A 19,202-nucleotide genomic window follows, 5' to 3' on the forward strand; every position below is an offset into this window, starting at 1 on the left:
TTGCACTCCCGCCTACATACCTCAGGAGAAACTATCTATATTCCTATTGTAAAGACACTGAAATGACTCTTTCTGTCTAAGCCCATATTCATACTTGGTTGTGTCCCATCTTTTTCCTGTTTGACCCTCATCCTGTTATGCCTATAATAAATGCTTTTCCTAGAGTGAAAATATTTACTGTTTATAAGAAATGCAAACATGGAAAACATTCAGCAAAATTATAATTGCCCAGCACAGCAAGAACCCAATAGGGCAGAGATGAGGTGCAAAGATTAGAGCTTTATTGTTCGAGACTTACGGAGCTTTAGGATGGAATACAGATTTTCACTGAGGTACGAAAGTTGATGGCTTCCTTTGAACAATTTGTAGATAAAATTCCAAGAAGAGATGGGTTATACAGGGAGAATATGGGGATATTGATGTTGCCTCAGTTTTTGAGTAGTCATAGCATTGAAACAGAAGAGGAAGATTAATATTCAGTGTGACGTTGAAAGCTATCTCTATACTCCAACTTGTGAATGCTGAAAAGGCAGCAGAAAAGCAGAGATGCTCTGATTCCATGCAGTGGGCAAAAGAGGGGGAAGTCTTGACTGTGGGGCAGCTCTGAGGCTGGAAAGAGTTTGATGGATTTGAGAAGCACATCCATAGATTCTCTCGGTTTGAACTCCCACCTGTAGTATTTTTGATGTTTCCTGACTTATTAATTCCATAGGATGATTTTGTATATGGTAAATTTTCCTAGATATAGTTCACATATATTCCCAGCAGAAGAAACAATGTCTAAGAACATAAATCTCAGACCAAAACTTTAGAAAAACAAGTAAAAGGAAATTAATTTTTTCTCTTTATAACATTTTTAATGTAGAAATATCTATTGGATTGAAGTGAAAACTATACTAAAAGCTCTGAGACAATAACAAAAAACAAGCTCTTTACTCTTTTCACCAAAAATAAAAACCCTATTAATCAGTTGAGAAGGAGAAACAAAATTGTATTTAGATTAAAGAAAAGTTTAATTTGACACAGATTCATGAAATTTTGCCTATATAACTATGTTAAGATGAATGTAGAGAAAAGAGAGAAAAATATAGATCCAGAATTAAAGCTGCTTTTTTATGACTGGTAATATACAGAGTTATTACTTATTAATGAACATTTTATAATCATTTATTTATAGACATTGATAATTTTTAAAATCATTTACTGGCTCCTTCATGCTCTTAATGACCTGGTGAGCTACTCCATGATGTAAGTAACAGGTACTGGTCTTTCCTTTATCTATTTTTCCATACAACTTATTAAATTTTAACATTAGAAAATTTAATTATTTACATCTACATAATATGTTGAAGCTTAAGATTTCATAGATGGGTAAGAGTAGAAACCCCTAAAAGTTTGAATTTCCACAATTATGGCTCCACAAATTTGTCAGTTTCTAATAAACCATCTTTACCTTATAGATTATAAAGTCGATGAATATTTTCTTGTTCACACTTTTATAGTATACATTTTTTAGATAAGAATGTTTTAAGACAAGTTCTGCTTGTCTTAAAGGATGCAGCTAAAGATGTCTTTGAACTTCTAATTCTCCCATTTTACCTCCTTTTTATGGAAACTGTAGGCCTGCATCATCAGACCCAGTTAATATAGAATTTGGAATTAAAGCCAGGACTTCTTGCCTACTACATAGCCCTATACCAACTAAGCTGCAGTCTCAGTCTAAATTATCAGAGTGAGTTTGTTATTTACCAATATATGTACATTCGGTTTATTTTTTTCTTTTTATGAAGAAGCAAAATATAAATGTAGAGAAAGAAGAAAAGACAAGGAAGAGGTAGAAATGATATAACAAGTAAGAAGGGAGGGGATGAAGAGAAATGAGGAAGGAAGCAAGGGAGGAAGAGAGGAAGCAAGCAAGGGAGGGAGGGAGAGAAGGAGGAAAAAGGAAGGGGGAGGGAAAGAAAAGGAGAGAGAGAGAGAGAGAGAGAGAGAGAGAGAGAGAGAGAGAGAGAGAGAAAGGGAGAGGGAGAGGAAGAAAAGAAAGGTAAGGAAGAAGGAAGGGAAGGCAGGAAGGAAGAGATGGAGAGAGGAAGGAGGGAGAAAGTAAGGGGAGAGGGAGGAGGAAGGCAAGAAGGAAAAAGGAATAGAGAGAGAGGAAAGGGATGAAAGTCAAAAAGACAATAGGAGGGAGGAAGGAGGGGACTTCAATGCTTGTATAGTCCTTGCAGTTGTCATCTTTCCTTGGTAGTCACGCTCTTCCTTTAATACTTCAGCACTGAATCTCACAAATTCCCATGTGATGGTGATGGCTCATTTCTATATACTCCAGTGTAACCATTACAAAAACATTGACAGTAAGTGATTAGTAGACTTAAGGACTATGCCTACTTCATAATCGAGGTATTTAATCACTACCTTTTTGTTTTGCACACTCACTCATGACATGTTTCTCCAATAGTCTTATGGTTACGTTAGACATTTAGGACTGTTGCTTGTTAAATACAGTTACCTCTAGCTTTTTTTATGAAAAAAAAATGGGTGAGCAATCTGCATGGGGATACAGGATTCAGCATTGCCAAGTAGATTCAATAGTAGCTTTGTTAGGCAAGCCAGTGATCACAGGCAGGACAGAAAGATGTAGGAGATCATAAGGATCTGAGCAGTATTGACTGATGGCATATATTATCATCCTTCCCAATTTTACTTTTTTCATTTCCCTACGTATGATTTGTGTTCATTTAGTTAAATTCCTTTCCTGATTAAACCAGTAGTCAAGGGATTTCTGATGCATGACACTAATTATTCTGATTCTTAAAGTCAGGTATTGATTTTGGTAGATAGCTTGATATGGCATAGCCAGAGCAATAAAAATGACACTAAAATTTACATCCTCACAGTATCTGATAAACATTGGATACATGTTGCTTATTAAGCTCACAAAGCACATTAGAAACCCTTGAATGCATACCAGCCACAACAGTACAAAATGAATTAATATATCAATCAATAAATAAATAATGCATGTACTTTCATTGAGATATGGGTAAAATTATTTATGATATATTGTTATCAGAATAAATTATTTAGTTTAATAACAAAATGATTATTTTCTTCCTTTAATCCATATTACATGCATGGAAGTTTTTATGTTAAGAAATGAACAAGAACAAATACAGTTATGCTTTTCTATTTGCAATGGCTCCCTGGATTTTTCACTCCTTTCAAATAAAACTTTCAAACAGAGCACTTGATTCAGACCTCTTAACTGATCATTAGACTGAATTATCTGGAAGGTTAATTGCTCAGGGTAAGACATATATGCTGTTAAGGAGACTATATTTATTTTAAGCAAGAGGTCTAAAGTGCTGTAAAATACTAACATCATTTGTTGTTGATGTAAAAGGAGGGACATAGTGAATAGCGTCTCTTGAATTCATTTTGCCTTGTTTGAAAAATTAACGTTAACAGTTTTAGGAGCAATATACACAGGGTCTTATGTTGAAGAAGTTGGTGATTTCTTGGAATGTTCAATGATAAACAAATGGCAGGTTTTCTTATCAACCTTTGTTTAATAACAAAAAAAGAAACGCTATCAATGAATGTATAGCTATAGCTTAATTGAGAAATGAGCAAAAAAGTTCATGCAAGTAACAAAAACATCATATATATTATTAATATTTTCTATTGTCTATCCCGTTCAGCCCAAAGGATAATTTGTTTTTTAGGTTATCACCATATCTCCAGAGACATGTAAAGACAAAGTCCTGGAATTAATACCTGCAGGATACTTGTGAAATCAATATAAGTACATTATGAGCACCAGAGGGTTTCATCTCTGTGGCTTGGTTCCTGGCCCTGTTTTTTTTTTTTTTTTATCCCCTAAAGATTATCCTTTACGACAGTCATCTGTGAGGAGTAGCCTGGTTGTTGAGATAACTATGGATTTAAACACATGCTCCAGAACACAGAGGAAATCAGGAAAATCACTGCAAGAAGTGTGACAGCCTGTACTTCTCGTTCTTCTCTCTTTCTCGACATTTTTTTTCAGGGGATCTGGTTTTGTGACAGCAGCTAAGGGTGAGAGAGGTAACCTGGTAATACAGGTTGAATAGAATTTGTTTTCAAGACCATTATGTGAAAGCTTTTATGGATTATCTGACAACTCTTTTGAAAGCATATATTTTAGTTTCAACATTTCTGAACAAAATCTCAATCAGAAAAGGTGTTTAGCCTAAACTAGTAGAATACAGTTTTACTTATATCCTGTTTGTAAATTTTATTTATTTATTACCTTTTAAATCTTTCATGTCATCATGATTTCACTCTTGTTTATCTGTAAACTAGAGCTGTCCATGAAAGTTTGTCCTGTCCCCTCAGCTTTGGACTCTACACTTTAAGAGTTTGACACTGCTTCTGCCACACTGTCCCTGTTGTGTGGGAATTGGTGTGGTGTCAATTTTGAAATGCATCCAAGCAACAAGAGGTGTTCTGCTTTCTGTCCTGGGCCATCTGGCTGCCTTGGTTACAATTTGTTCAGGAAAAAAAAGACTATGTAGTCGACATGAGTCAATACAGAGAGAAAAGGACAGAAATGCTTACAAATAGAGAAATGTATGCAGATGAATTCAGCTCTGCTGAGCTCTGAAAAGAAGATGTCCTTTGCCACCCATCACCATGATCTAATTTAGATTTACAGAATGACTTGCTTCAATAATTTACAATTAATTAACCAATTATTATTATCCCTCTTTACTTTCATAAGAAAAACAATTGCCTTTATTTCCCTTACTAAATAAAATACGAAAAGTACAGATACTGGCAATCCGGGTCTTAAAGTCTTACCTCACAGTTGAACAAAACCCCAAAATACTAGAAGTTTTTCTGCCTGTTTCTCAGATATGTGAGGCTGATGCTTAGGCCTCCCTCTTGCCCAAAGCATATCAAACCTCCCCCCATACACTTAATGAAAGAAGTATCATGACCTACTAAACAAATTGCTTTAAAAATAAACAGCTCAGTGGAGACCGGTTCCATGCTCCTCATTTTATAACGTGTTTTCAACCTTTTCCAATTTCATCTCTTTCCTTCTCGTTTAGTATGAGGAAGTCCTGGATCTTTAACATCCAAATAAACCAGATGTGAGGAACACCCACTTACACAGGAAGTGCTCGCACAGAAACGAACCCACATGAAAGAATTTGCTGCAAGTTTCTTTGTGTGCTGCTTATTTCTCCCCTGGAAAGCTCTCCAGCCAAGGGCTTCTTCTTGATAGTGTCCCTTCTTTATATTTATGCTTTGCATTCATAAAATACTCTGAGCACTCGCATATAAACTCTGTCGTCTTCCCGCAGAGTGTAAACACCATTCTCTGAAAGGCCAAGTTTACCAGCTAACAATCACCATGCTGTTCAGACTGTGGACTGTTATTTCTTCGCCTTCGGATTCTTACAATCTGTTTCTTGTAACATGGAAACGAGGTTGTTTTGTCATGTTGAAAGAACTGACAGCTGTAATTACTCCTACCACTGCTGTAGACTTGTTCCCAGCATTCAATACACACTACAGAAGGCATGAATCTGCTCAATGTTTTCAAAGATGAGAAGGGCAATCTCATAAAAGAGAGCATGAAAACCATATTTTACTCTTTCAAGAAAATGCAGGCCTTAGCTTAAAAGTATATGAGATTTTGTTAAACCTATTAGCAGTGCAGAAATATAAATTAGAAAATAGAGATAAATTTGTTTAGTTTTATTATTGTTATTATTTAAGGTTTTATAATATTTGTAAAGCTTGCCTTTTGAATTGACTGTTTAATGTATTTTAAAATTGTATTATTTTTAATTATGTGTCATGTATGACATGGGTACATGTGCTTGTGGAAGTAAAGGCCCTTGGATTTTCTGAAAGTTAGACTTATAAATGGTTTTGAGCCACTGATGTGGGTATTGAGAACTAAACTCAGGTCCTCTACAGGATTTATAACCTCTGAGCCGTCTCTCCAGCCATTCCGTCTTTTCTTTATTCACAGTTTTCATGAACAAAGCCACCCTAAATAATATCAAAGGAGATTGCAGTAATAGTGTAATATAAAATATCCTTTTAAGTGTGTTTCCTCTTTTATTTATAATAGCATTTATTGTTTGTAGAGGAGTTTTCCTCCAGAAACATGGCTACTCTGGCAAGGAATCACATCCAAAGACATTCTAGGTCTATATGACCCTGTTGTGATGCAAACCTGCACTAGATTATGGTATGATCTGGTTAGAACACAGAAGCATCTTTACTGTACACCTTTAATCTTAAACGATGAAAGTAAAGTTAGTTTGTTAGTTTTAGAAGAAGATAGCCATGTTTGTAAGTGAAGTCTAATTGAGGGGTAGAGAAAGTGTCAAATCAGAGAAAGATTTGACAGAATTAGTCTGAAGTAGGATGCTCCCAACACTCATGAGAATAGTTGAGAAAGGAGAGGCTACTTGAGAGAGTAAGAGCGAGAGTGAGAGAGAGAGAGGGAGAGAGAGAGAGAGAGAGAGAGAGAGAGAGCAGTTTTACTAAGACAAATACGATTACAAATACAAGTTGCAAGATAGAGAGAGATAGAGAATGAGAAGGAGCCAGAAAGCCAGAAGATTAGAACAAATAGTTTGATGTCAAGCATTGTGATTCAATGAGAAGCTGAGAGAAGTCAGATTGAATCAGTCAGCTTGGAGAGAACTTTAGGCCCAAGCAGCTGAGCTGAACCAGCCACTGGAGAGAGTGAGCTTATTCAGTAGTAAGTCTCAGAGTCAACAATTACATCAGAAAAATAAAAGTTACTTTTACAATTGTTAACTAAAAAATTCAATATTAATGTAACTCTGAGAAAATTAAATAAAGCAATATATTAGCTGGTGCACGACACACAGTAAACGTTCACTAAATGCTACATAATAACCATTCATAATTAGGATATAGTACTTTATATGTTTCCTAAACTTTGAAAATTTTGCTTTAAATAACACATTATGTTTGCTTTAAAAATAAGTCACACTTATGAAATATTCCTAAAATATTACAGCTAAAAGGGGCACAAGATGACAAACCCTACCTTGGAACAGTACACACACTACTGTTGACTTTATATTCTCTTAATGGCCTCCCCATTTGGTGCTCCAGGCGTGTACTAATTTTCCATTGTTTAACATACACCACAAGGAGACATATGCACAGTAGGTGATTAATGCATGCTATTTTAAACTGACTTCAATTATAGTTAATAATTTTTTGAAACTACAAAAACCTTCCCAACATTTAAACATGATTTAACACATATTTTATGTAATTTAATACACTTTTTCCTATTGGAAAATTCCCTGTCCCATACTAGATAGATCTAAGAACAATCATGAACTGATGAAAATTATACTTAGTTCTTTGTGTAAAGGCATGATCAGAGACACACTTATTCTTTGTTTTGCTCTGTTAGTGAGTTTGCTTTAATTTTCAAGATGTAATTTTACTTATTTTAATTAAATTTCAAATCAAAAATATCTTAAGAACTTAAATAAAAGTGTAAAATGATTTATGATAAAAGATTTTAAGAAATAACTTTTCTTCTTAGCAGTTAACAGAACCTGAATATGTAGTCAAGCTATTATGAAGCTCTTGAGAGCTTCAAGCTGATACCAATGGGGTGTGGATAAGTTAAGCCACATTGTACAATTGCCAAGACTTCCCTATCACAACCGTTATATGTGGGTGCCCTTGGATATGTAATGTGGCCCCATAGGAGGAACAACAATATGAACTAACCAGAATCCCCATAGCTCCCAGGGACTAAACCACCAACCAAAGAAAACACATGGAGGGACCCATGGCTCCAGCCAAATATATAGCAGAGGATGCCCTTGTCAGACATGAATAGGAGACGAGGCCCTTGGTCCTGTAAACACTCAATGCCCCAGTGTAGGGGAATGTGAGGCCAGGGAAGCAGGAGTGGGTGCATTGGTGAGCAGGCAAGAGGGTGAGGGAATAGGGGTTTTTGAGGAGAAACCAGGAAAAGGGATAACATTTGAAATGTAAATAAAGAAAATATTGAATAAAAAATTTCAAAAACATCAGAATAATATTGACAAAAACAAGTTGAAATCATAAGCCTAAAGTAAATAGATGTAAAAGATCAAGTTTTAGATATTAATATTTTGTAATAGAGTTATAGTGGGCTAAAAGGAATATTCAAACAGATGTTGGATTTCTTTTCCTTTTTGATACAGTTGCATTCATCTTCGATGGGTTTTTCCCTTAATGAAATGAACTCTGGTACATATAAAATAAAGATAAGTGTGAACATTTAAAAACAAATCAAAAACAAAAAACAAAAACAAAAAAAAAGTTGGCTGAGTCCGTAATCTAGATTGGATTAAATAAATAGATAATTGATAAGTCTATCAAATAAAGTGCTGCCTTTATAGCATAGTTGCAGTCCTCTCAATTATGATCTATCTGATTCTGAAAACTTCGCCTTGAAAAAATTTCACATAATTTATAGAACTGACCCAAGTGGATCAGATAATTTAAAATAAATTTTATCAATATTAAACAAAGAATTGCAGAAGCCAAGTCCAAATCAGTGTGTTTAGACTTGATGTCCCAGTGTGTTTCCCTGTGCTGTGTTGTCTCATGCTCACTGGAGGCATGTAAGCTCTACACAGTCATCGAAACTCCTTACATATCCTCACATATTGGGAGAAGGAACTGTTCTCTGTACACATTATTTAATTATTCGTGTATTTAACAAATATCTTCTGAGCACTTACTTTCTTCTGCACCTTAAGGATGTCAGGACATAAAACAAAAAAAAATGTGGGGAAAGGGATACGCAATCTTAAATTAAATACACCACAGGGAATTCAGGAAATGATAAGTGTTAATGATACAGCAGCAGTGGTACAGGCTAAATGCAGCTTGGATCACAGCAATCAGCTCATGAGTTCAAGAGGAACTGAAATGAAGGATGGGGGGGGGTGCATCTCACGTCTGCAAGACAGTGGGGGATACATTTGCAGGGGGAGAGAAAAATAATGCTGAAGCTTAGACACAAAAGAACTGGCTCCTTCCAGGTCAAGATAGAGGGCAGCTAGGATTGAAGTGTGTAAGGCTTGAGAGAAGATGGTATCACAGTTCACAGAGAGGAGCAGAGCAGCCTGGTCCCTGTTGGTGATTCTGAAAATGTTGGCTTTTAACCAGAGAGAAAATAGAAGATCATTAGAAATCATTTTTGATGGAGGAGCAGAGGTTGACTTGATTAAAACAAAACAAAACAAAACAAAAAGTCTGTTTGACTGGATATGTTTGTGTGTGTATTCCTGTGGCTGATTATGCTCATGTGACATGGCACACTTAGATCTTAGTCACTGTCTAGTTACTAGAACTCATAAATACATCCTATGTATAAAATATAACAAACTTGTGAGCGTCATATTAGTATAATTCTATACTCACGAAAATGTTAAAATTTTGTAATCAAAGCCTTTTATTATGGGGGGGGGGGAAGACCAGGTAGTAAATGTGTGCATACAATCTTTCAAAACAATGTAAATGTCACTCTGATGGTTGATGATCCATCAGAGGATAGTGGTGCAAGTTGCAGAATTTTTATGACTATACAATAGTGTGTATTTTATTAGTCTTTCCTGACATTTTCAAACTGTGAGCAAACCAAGTCTGAGAGTTATTCATGAAAACAGACGATTACAATCACCTTGACACCCCTAATGGCCATGACCTCAAGTTAAAATATCCATGTGGGGAAGAGACTGAGGACAGAGGAGGAAGGCCTGTGCAGTTGGGAGCCTTTCATCATAACCAGCAACAGCAGAGCAAAGTTTCCCAGAGCAGGCAGCTGAAAGCACTTCCATTATTCGGATGTCTGTGTGAGAGTCCCGCATGCTGGAACTCTCATCATGATTTTGCCTCCTATCACTTGTGAGTTGTGCATGGAGTTTGTATTGGAAATAGATAAATGGAGAACATATACAATCAGATTCCCCAAAACAGTATAACGGTGATGATTGCTTCCATAATGTAGAGAGAAACAGAGAACTAGTTCTCTTCTCTTCTGCTTTCAGGAATCATTAACTACTCTTACTGCATTTGGTTTACTGACAGTGTGTTTCTCATTGACAAAATCTAAAGCACCAGGCATATCTTGGCAGACTCTGCTCCTGAACAGCACAAGAAAAGGTGTCAGGTCTCATCCAAATTCTCCAGAAACTAATTCAAAACCAAAAATGTCAAGTTTATATGGGTTCTGACACAAATAATCCTGATTTCTTTGTATTCTGTCATTTTAGGGTCGTATGAAGTGAGTAATTCTAAGAGGAAAAAAAGACATTAAATTCAAATTCATATTTACTATGTATCAGCAACATAAAATTTTGAATATAATTGGTATAAAGGAGATTTTTTTTCTCTCTCAGTTACAAATGAGGTTCAAATACTGAGACTGACCACTTGCCATAAAACCTTATTATGTAATATGTAACATGTAATGTATATGTGTGTATATATATGTGTGTGTGTTTGTGCATATATATATATATATATATATATATATATATATATATATATATATATATATCCAAAATGAAGTACATAGGACCCTCCTATCTTGTAATCTTTAATTTACTATAATAGCTATAATACCTAGTTTCATCTCTTTAATTTCTATTTTTTCAATATTCAATGTGCTTTGCTTCCTATATTATAAATAAATATAGCATATATCCTATAATTTCAATCACATTTTGCTGGAAAACACTGATTATTTTATATCTAGTTTAAAATTCAAAGCATCTGTTAAAATATATATATACTCTGTAGAAGCCTCCAACTGTTTATTCTTGGTTTGACATACACATCTGTGGTGTCTGCTGTTTAACTGGCTATAATTTGACTAGGTGGGAGCTTAAATAATTATCACAGAAATATAAGCATGACACTAATGTCTTTTTAAGAATCATCTTTACCATGTCAATTGTATAACTGAAAACACCTAACACTTATAATAAAATGAATATATGGCCAGCAGCCCCAGGACTTCTGAGACTATTTCTAGTAAATGACAAGTTGCAGTAATGTCTCAGGTCAAGTCTGTTCTCACCAAATCCTCTACAATGTTAATTATTTTATTGTAAGAGTACAATGATTGAAAGATATGCATCTAGGGTTGGAAAGAAGGCTCCGGGGTTAAGAATACTTGCTGCTCTTAGAGGATTAGGTTCAAGTTCTAGCACCCATGTCAGGTGGCTTACAAACACTATTGAGAGACTGAGTGAATCTGATGTCCTCTTCCAGCCTCTGCCTGTGGGAAAATACATACAAAGATACACACACACACACACACACACACACACACACACACACACACACATTAATAATAAATAAAAATACCTAATGTTTGCTGTTACTTAGTATAACCAACATTTTTGCTTAATGTATGTTTTCACACAGGTAAATCTGCTTTACATATGAAGTCCCTTAAGGTATTTCTTAGTATACCTGTTTATTTCTAATAGATAGTTATAGATTTATAAATATCTATACATTTTTACAGGGTATTATGCAGTGTATTTTTATAGTTTGTTATGCAGTTAATGTAGGCAGCTTATAAATAAGTGCATGCCAATCATTCAAAGTTGCTATCTAGATTCTGACTGAATGCATACCACTTCTTGTGTCTGATTTAAGTGTGAGTTTGTAATTGTTTTATATTTCAGAAAAGAAACCCCATGAAATGAGTGATGTTCAAAGATACTGATTGTTCTATGCTCATGCAGTAGTTTTCAATGCCTTGCTCTGCTTCTGTACTCGGAGACTTTAAGCAAATGTTTATAAAATGAGCTAAGAGCTCTGAAAACAGTTCTACACACTGCCTTTATATTTGAATGTTCCAAATCACACCAGACATTCCCGGTTTCAGACAAAATCAATATTCCATGAAATTTCTGGGAGGACGGAAACTCTGAGGATCACTTTGGCATGTTTCAACAGACTATTGAAGTACCATTTGTTTTGCCGCCAAATGTGTGTCTCTTTCAAAGGACCATGATTTTTGATCTCTGTCTACTAAATTCATAATTCATATGATAATCTGCTACCTCTCTCTAACTCAGTAACTTCAGCTCTTGATATTGATTCCATTATAAAAGTTGCTTTATAATACATTTTTTATTCTAATGAAATATTATTTTTTGTTGGTTTACAACAACTTTGGACAAACCTGTTTCTCTCTCTCTCTCTCTCTCTCTCTCTCTCTCTCAGTGTCTGTGGCATAGTGGCCATTTTTCATATGGTCAAGCTAAATGGTAGCAAATACTCTCTTTAAATAAGTAACATTTGCTCTTATATATGGATGTTAGTTCTTATGCTTTAGATAGGTTTATTTCATCCAAAATATTCAGAGGTTGAGTAGAGACTGGTAGAGTAGGAGTCTTGCAAGAAAAGGAAAAGAGAATATAGTATTGTTAGGGATAAAGGAGCAATTAGAATAGAAGGGTAAAATAGGGGCAATGTAGAGATGGCATGGAAGAGGTGAGGCTCTGAAAGAGATACATAACATTAAAGTTTTTTTTTTCTGAAAATCCATACCAAAGCCTACTAACATAGAAGTTTCTAAAATACTTTCATATGTAAAAGGACTTTACATGGGCTTATCATACAGTGAGGGAGACACTTGTTAAAATCTGATATCATATTCTACCAAATAAAACCTCCGTACTAAGAAAAAGTTATATCTTTATGAATCATTGGTAAAACGGGTTCCACAGATGCCCCATAACTACAGGCTATCAACAACATTATTTGTTACATTTGACAATCCAACTATAAGGCACTATTTTTAAATATAATTATCAAACTGGTAATCAACTATAAGATATGCCTCTATTTGGTAGTACTCAGAGTTCTGGAAACATACAAGAAAAAAGTAACCATTAATCCCACCCATTTAGGTATCCCAAAATCTAAAATAGTGGCCAGCCTGCAAGATATACCCACAGACACAAAGGTTGTAGGACTAACCACAGACTTTTTAAAATTGTCTTCCAGGGCAGCACCATGAAATGGAACCCATACCTGACCCTGTTAATGAGGACAACAAGCTGAGATTTGATAGAACATGGGCTCTACTACAATTATTCTACAAATTGAACATCAATAAAATGATTATTAATAACACATTACTATATCCATAGAGCAATGCATCACTCAAACCTCATAAAAATCTTTATTTAATAGATAACAATTAACAGAGAGACCCATAACTGAACAATCTGCTGAGAATGACATATTTTTGTGTACTCGCTCTTTAATGTGGTCGTTATCATTCCCCCTAGCCTCAAGATTCAAGGATCTTACACAGAAGAAGCAGCAGATGGATTATCAGAACCAGTGGTAGTAGGTGGCTCCAAAGACAGAGTGTGTTCCAAATGCAACATATGAACTCACAGAGATTGTGACAGTACACACAAAACCTCCATAAACTCAAAAAGACAAACATTCCAACAAGAAAAGAGGACGTGGACATGAATTCTCACCCCTATCCAAGAAGCTATTTGCAATTGACGCCACCTCGGAGTGGGAAAATCGTTTTTCTTCAGTGGAGTCACACTATGTGTATTAATCACAATCAAGGGCAGAACTCATGCTCAAGAGAAGTTAGCTAACAAAAAACATACTGTCTCTCTCTCTCTCTGTGTGTGTGTGTGTGTGTGTGTGTGTGTGTTTGTGTGTGTGTGTGAGTGTGAGTGTGTGTAAGGATAATAAAGTTAGTAAATTTGGAGAGGGTCAGGAGGCCATGGCAAGAGTTGAATCCGGGTGATGACCTGTAGGAAAAATTGTAAACAATAATGGGACTGGGTAGAGTGGTGCATGCCTGTAACACTATCACTTCTATAAACAAAGTGAAACAAAAGCACACACCAAGTACAGAACACAAAACAGAAACAGTGTTCTTTTCAAACTATATAGAAGTCCTATGGAAGTCAATGAATATTTTTCTAAACACAATGCCAGATAGTGTAAATATTCCTTTTTTACTGTTAAGTTTGTTTGTTTGTTTATGTTTTGCCAGTATAGAGATCAAAACAACGGAAATGCCTGTATGCTAGACACATTTCACCATCCACTGCTTAATCCTGCACCTTCATTCTGGACAATTAGGCTTTTTTTCAGTTACATTGTCTTAAAATTTTTGGGAATGACACTTATGCTCTTCCATATTGAAACATTTGCTAATTAATTAAATGATTATACAATAAATTCACATTTTATACTGACACACATTACAGATGATTAACTCTAATTTCTGAATGCAAATTTACAGAGTATTATGCTAGGTCTATTCTCTATTTTGAAAACACTTAAATGGGATTTTGGACAGGGTGGGTGGAAGGGTTCCACAATAACTTTATGGATCAGTGACCATCGCAAATAATTATAAGAATAAAAATCATTTATGAAGATTTTAATGAATCAGCTTTCCTTTCCATTAAACTTATTGAGAAGCACTCATGCTTTTCTTCCACGATGCCAGGGCAGATGTATTTGTGGTTCCTGAACATGCAGTCTAAGGAACAGAAGGCAAGTAATAAATCAGCTTCCATGGTAAGTAAAAACACAATATAAAATCCAAACACATCTTTATGTCATTCTAAATATTTCTAGATAAAATGAATATTAGTACTTAGGAGAGAAACTAGAATAACCGAGAAAACAGTCCAAATATCACAATAATCGATTCAATTAGCCATTAGTGCTTTAAGAAGGTCCCTGCTCTCTACATTCTGACACACCAGCTATGGGATCCTCCCTGCACATGACGAGGTTAAACAATCGCTCATCTCCTGCAAACACTGTTACAAATGTACTTATATTTCCATCCTGATCATCATAATTTCCATGCATGTTATAGCTGACGCTACTGTGCCTTTCAATGAGAAGAAGATATTGAATACAGCAACATGGGAAACACAAAATGGAGGAACACACAGCATATGGGCAGTTCTACTCAATGTTTACTCATTTTTTAATTAACTATTTGTCTGTAATTCATGACTTTGTTTTTGTATACTTTTTACGGAACTATAATTTTTACAATGAAACTACAATATAGAATTAATATTTGGAGAAAAGCTTTAACTTTTAGTTTCTGTATATACTCTGCTGCCAAAATAGTCATGGTTTGATTTACTGACTTTGTTTGTTTGTTTGTTTACTTCAGGATAATGTTCAAATTCCTTTGGCTATATGTATAAAACCATAGTCTTAAGACTATCCATGTACTCTGGGTCTTAAGAATTATCCTTAGCCTAGGTTCATGTGGCCCAGATGATTAGATAATGCCCAAGATGACTCCTAGGCTGGTGCCACAAATGCATGGGTGGGCATTCCACACCCTAGATGAGAGATGAATTCTAGCTGTCAAAGCAAGCCTGATAAAATGGCTTCCAGTCCACAGCAATGTGGTCTGAGTAGAAAGACAATGCCTGAGGTGACCCCTTCTTGGTGCCACACAGTGGAGAGGGATAGCCTGCTACGACCACTCCAGACACCCACATGCCTCAGGCACCACCTAAGTAGTGCAACTAAGCAACTAAGTAGTAGAAAGATGGAAGGGAAAAAGAAGAAGGATGTGTGCACACTGAAGAGTGGAAGAACTAGAGAGTCAAGGGTAGTGAGGAACAGCCTGATGTGAGTCTTCATAATGCCAGCTAAGGCTATGTTAAGGAACTAGTCCTTGCTGTCACAGAGGGTCATGACTGATTCTCTCATCCTGCAGGAGCAAGGGTCTGTTACCATCAAAGTCCAGGCAGCCTTCCCTGGTCTGGGCTACTACCTGGGGCCATGTTGGTATTTGAGAACTATGCAGAGCTTCTCCACCCTTCAATTGGGCATAATGGGGCAATGGGCCCCACCTCTCTCCAGCTACAGTAGTAGGGCAAATGGCATGAACCACCCCCAGGAACCACAGTAAAGCTGGCCCTGGTTTCAAGGAGCTTGCAGGTGAGCCTATACAGTGATGGTGGAAGTCCAGTAGAGATGCCTATCCCTTTGTCTGGAGTACTTACTTTTGGGCACAAGGAAGAGATGCTCTCCCACCCCTTGCCCCTTGCCACTTGTGGCAAGCAAGAGAGCTGGCTCTGGAGGAATGAGAGCAAAAGAGTTGGCTCTGGAAGCATAAGAGCAGGAGAGATGGTCCTGTCCCTTACCAGTTGCCACACTCTGTAGAGCAGGCTATGAACCTTGCCTGGGTAGCACAGTAGAGATGGCCCTGCTTGCAAGTCTTGCGGATGAGCCCGTCAGAGGTCATGAGAGCAGGAAAGCAGGCTTGGCCCCTTGCTTCTGAGTGACATTGAAAGAGCTATCCAAGGCAGGGCTGCAGAGCTCATCCTAGGTTGCTGTAGAGCTGATGGGCTGAGCAGCTCAGCTACCACCCAGGCCCAGGTCTAGGGCTTTGAGTTAGCCCATCCCGACATCTACCCCATTTATGAACTGCTGGAGTGTATAAGGGTACGGGTCCCACAGACACAAAAGCTGCAGGAAGTTCATGACACAGGGCAACACCAGGATATCTGAGAAGAGATCTAGTGAGGATCCAGGATTGATAGTGCAGCAGAATCCAGAGGCCTCGAACCAATGACTTATTGCAATGAACATTTGCAGAAAAGCTGTGTGGATGAATGGTTATTCTGTGAGACATGCTGTCACAGACTATAGCTTCCACAATTAAATTAACTTTTTTTTTTTTTTTTGGATGGGAGGTTGCAAGGGAAGAGAGCAGGCAAGAAAGGAGAGGGAGGTGAGTAGGTTTAGGGTGCCTGATAGGAAATTCACAATCAATAAAATGAAAAAAAATCCATAAATTATTAACAATCAATAATTTCAAATACTAAAATAGCATTTAACTAGTTACCTCTTTGTGTTATGAGTTACAGATGCAGGTATATGTATATTTGTGGATAGGTGTGTGTGTGTGTGTGTGTGTGTGTGTGTGCACATGTGCACAGACAGCTATTTCAAACATGATTCTCTAGCTTTCCTGGCCATCTGTGATGTGGCAGTATATCATAGATTAATCTGTGATGTGGCAGTATATCATAGGTTCAAGGTTGTTTAACTTGTACCCTTTACGTTGCTTAAAAATCAAACTTTTCAAATTGATTTTCAACATCAGTTCTCTTAATATTGATCTTATGTTTTCATTCCAAATATGTTTCAAAGAGAAGTACCACTACCAATGGATGCCATATGTAAGGCTGATAGACCACAGTTCTGATGCACTGCAGTTTGAAAAACTGTTTAATAAGGTGAGCAAGTGCCATTTATCATCTACTACCCACAATATCCTGGAACTTATCTCAGAGTCCTGAGCACTGAACAATTCAAAACACATTTGATACCCAAGGGTCTGATTGATTCTGAATAACTCCTCCCATCTCTGTGTCTGTCTGTCTCTCTCTCTCTCTTCTGTCTCTCTGTCTCTCTCACTGTCTGTCTCTCTCTTTCTCCCTCCCTCTCTCACTCCCTCTCTTTCTCCCTCTCTCTGTCTCTCTTCTCTCTGTCTCTCTGTCTCTCTTCTCTCTGTCTCCATCTCTGTCTTTCTCCCTCCATCCCCCTCTCCCCTTCCTCCCCCACTCCCCTTCCCTCCTATCCTCTCTGTCTCTCCCTACCTCTGTACATTTTTCTGTCAGAATTGTTACCACTTATCTCTCCTCTATATTTGAATGACCTGGGCCATTTCTTCTGTCAATGCACAGTGTTATTGCATCGATGCATTTCGTGTGTAACTGATAAATCCTCATTCTTCTTCAAAGTTTCATAACTGCTGAATACAATTTTCCCTGGCTCCAATCAAGCAGAATTGACAACCCTATCAATGTAATAGTACTGTACGTATACTATAGCTGAGTGAATTGCTACATTACACTGCAGTTACTGTCGTACCTAGTGGTTTCTTCCACCAAGCCTAAAGTTTCCAAGAAATAGGCTGTGTACCTTCCTAAAATTAGTGTGGAGCAATGGCGATGAGTGTGATGGAGGAATCAGATTGCTTATTTGCTATTTTTGGCCATTTTACCTACTACATACATATAATCTTTGAGTCACTAAATTTGGGATGCTTCTCTTTTTTCTTCTTCAAAGTGAGAGCAAAATTGTATGGTATTTTTTTATGAAATTAAACAGTAGATATGTTGAAAATACTAGGAACAGTATATGACACACACTAGAAATCCTGCTGTTACTAGCATCCCAATGCCTCTGAAAGTACCTGCCTCAAAGCAGGAGCAACAGCAGATGTATAAATTGTTACAGTTTGTTCTAATCTTATTTTAATTGTAGCCACAATAAAATGACATGCCATTTTAAAAGAATATATATGTATGTATATAATTTATTAATGTTTATAAGAATCAAAAATATATAAAATTTCTTTTGGCAATTAAGCGAACATATTTACATTGATTGGTATTTCTATTCAATCTACGCTAAAATTGATTTCTAATTCTCAGAGAATGAGTTAAGTATCTTTGCCACCAACTGAAAGCTTCATCTATGGTTTATAAATTCAGTTGTAAGGATGAGGAATATAAGCTGAAAAATACAGAGCTAACTGTGAACAGAATTCTTCCTAATAGGCTTGGCTTATGAAATATCAGCATTTTTAGCACTTAAGCGAGTGGCTCCTGATGACTGCTGTATCCCAAGGAGTGGCTACTCTTTTGGGTGATACAAGACATGGAATTCAGGGATTCTAAGAAGTGTAAGCTTTCTGAACTTAAGGCACACAATCTTAAATTCTTCCTTAAAAAAAAAAAATGTCTATGGTAGGAAGCACGGGAGAATGTGGAGCATAGAACTTGACTAAGAAAGCAATGCACGACACCCAGGAAAGTTAATCTGTCATCTGAAACTCCACTGTTCCATGATGATGTAACCAGAGAAGAGCTGCACATGCTTTACGCTTTTGTCTCTGCTGCTTTTAGCTTTCCTGTGAAATACAGTAAAAATCTGCGGGACTGAATAACATGCAGTATTGTTATCAATGAACTTTATCACAGATTACCAGAGATAGGGTTTCTATACTTTACACCATATAGCTTTCCTGACTTTATAACACTCAGGAGACTAGGGTGTTCTTTACTGGTTTAATGCCCATTCTGCTGTAA

The 19,202-nt window shown here is 36.6% G+C and overlaps 1 protein-coding gene and 1 long non-coding RNA gene across 3 annotated transcripts in view; both read right to left on the minus strand.

Moving 5' to 3' along the window:
• The window catches only part of Epha3 (Eph receptor A3), a 320,644-nt gene that overhangs the window by 268,841 nt on the left and 32,601 nt on the right, over window positions 1-19,202 (minus strand). The gene's annotated exons all lie outside the window — the stretch shown is intronic.
• Window positions 13,243-19,202, minus strand: part of Gm41466 — a 16,190-nt gene continuing 10,230 nt past the window's right edge. The window contains exon 2 of the long non-coding RNA XR_876127.2: window positions 13,243-14,602. This is a non-coding gene — a long non-coding RNA (predicted gene, 41466). The remainder of the gene's footprint in view (window positions 14,603-19,202) is intronic.

This window comes from Mus musculus, chromosome 16 (genome assembly GCF_000001635.26).
Source record: "Mus musculus strain C57BL/6J chromosome 16, GRCm38.p6 C57BL/6J".
NCBI lineage: Eukaryota > Metazoa > Chordata > Mammalia > Rodentia > Muridae > Mus > Mus musculus.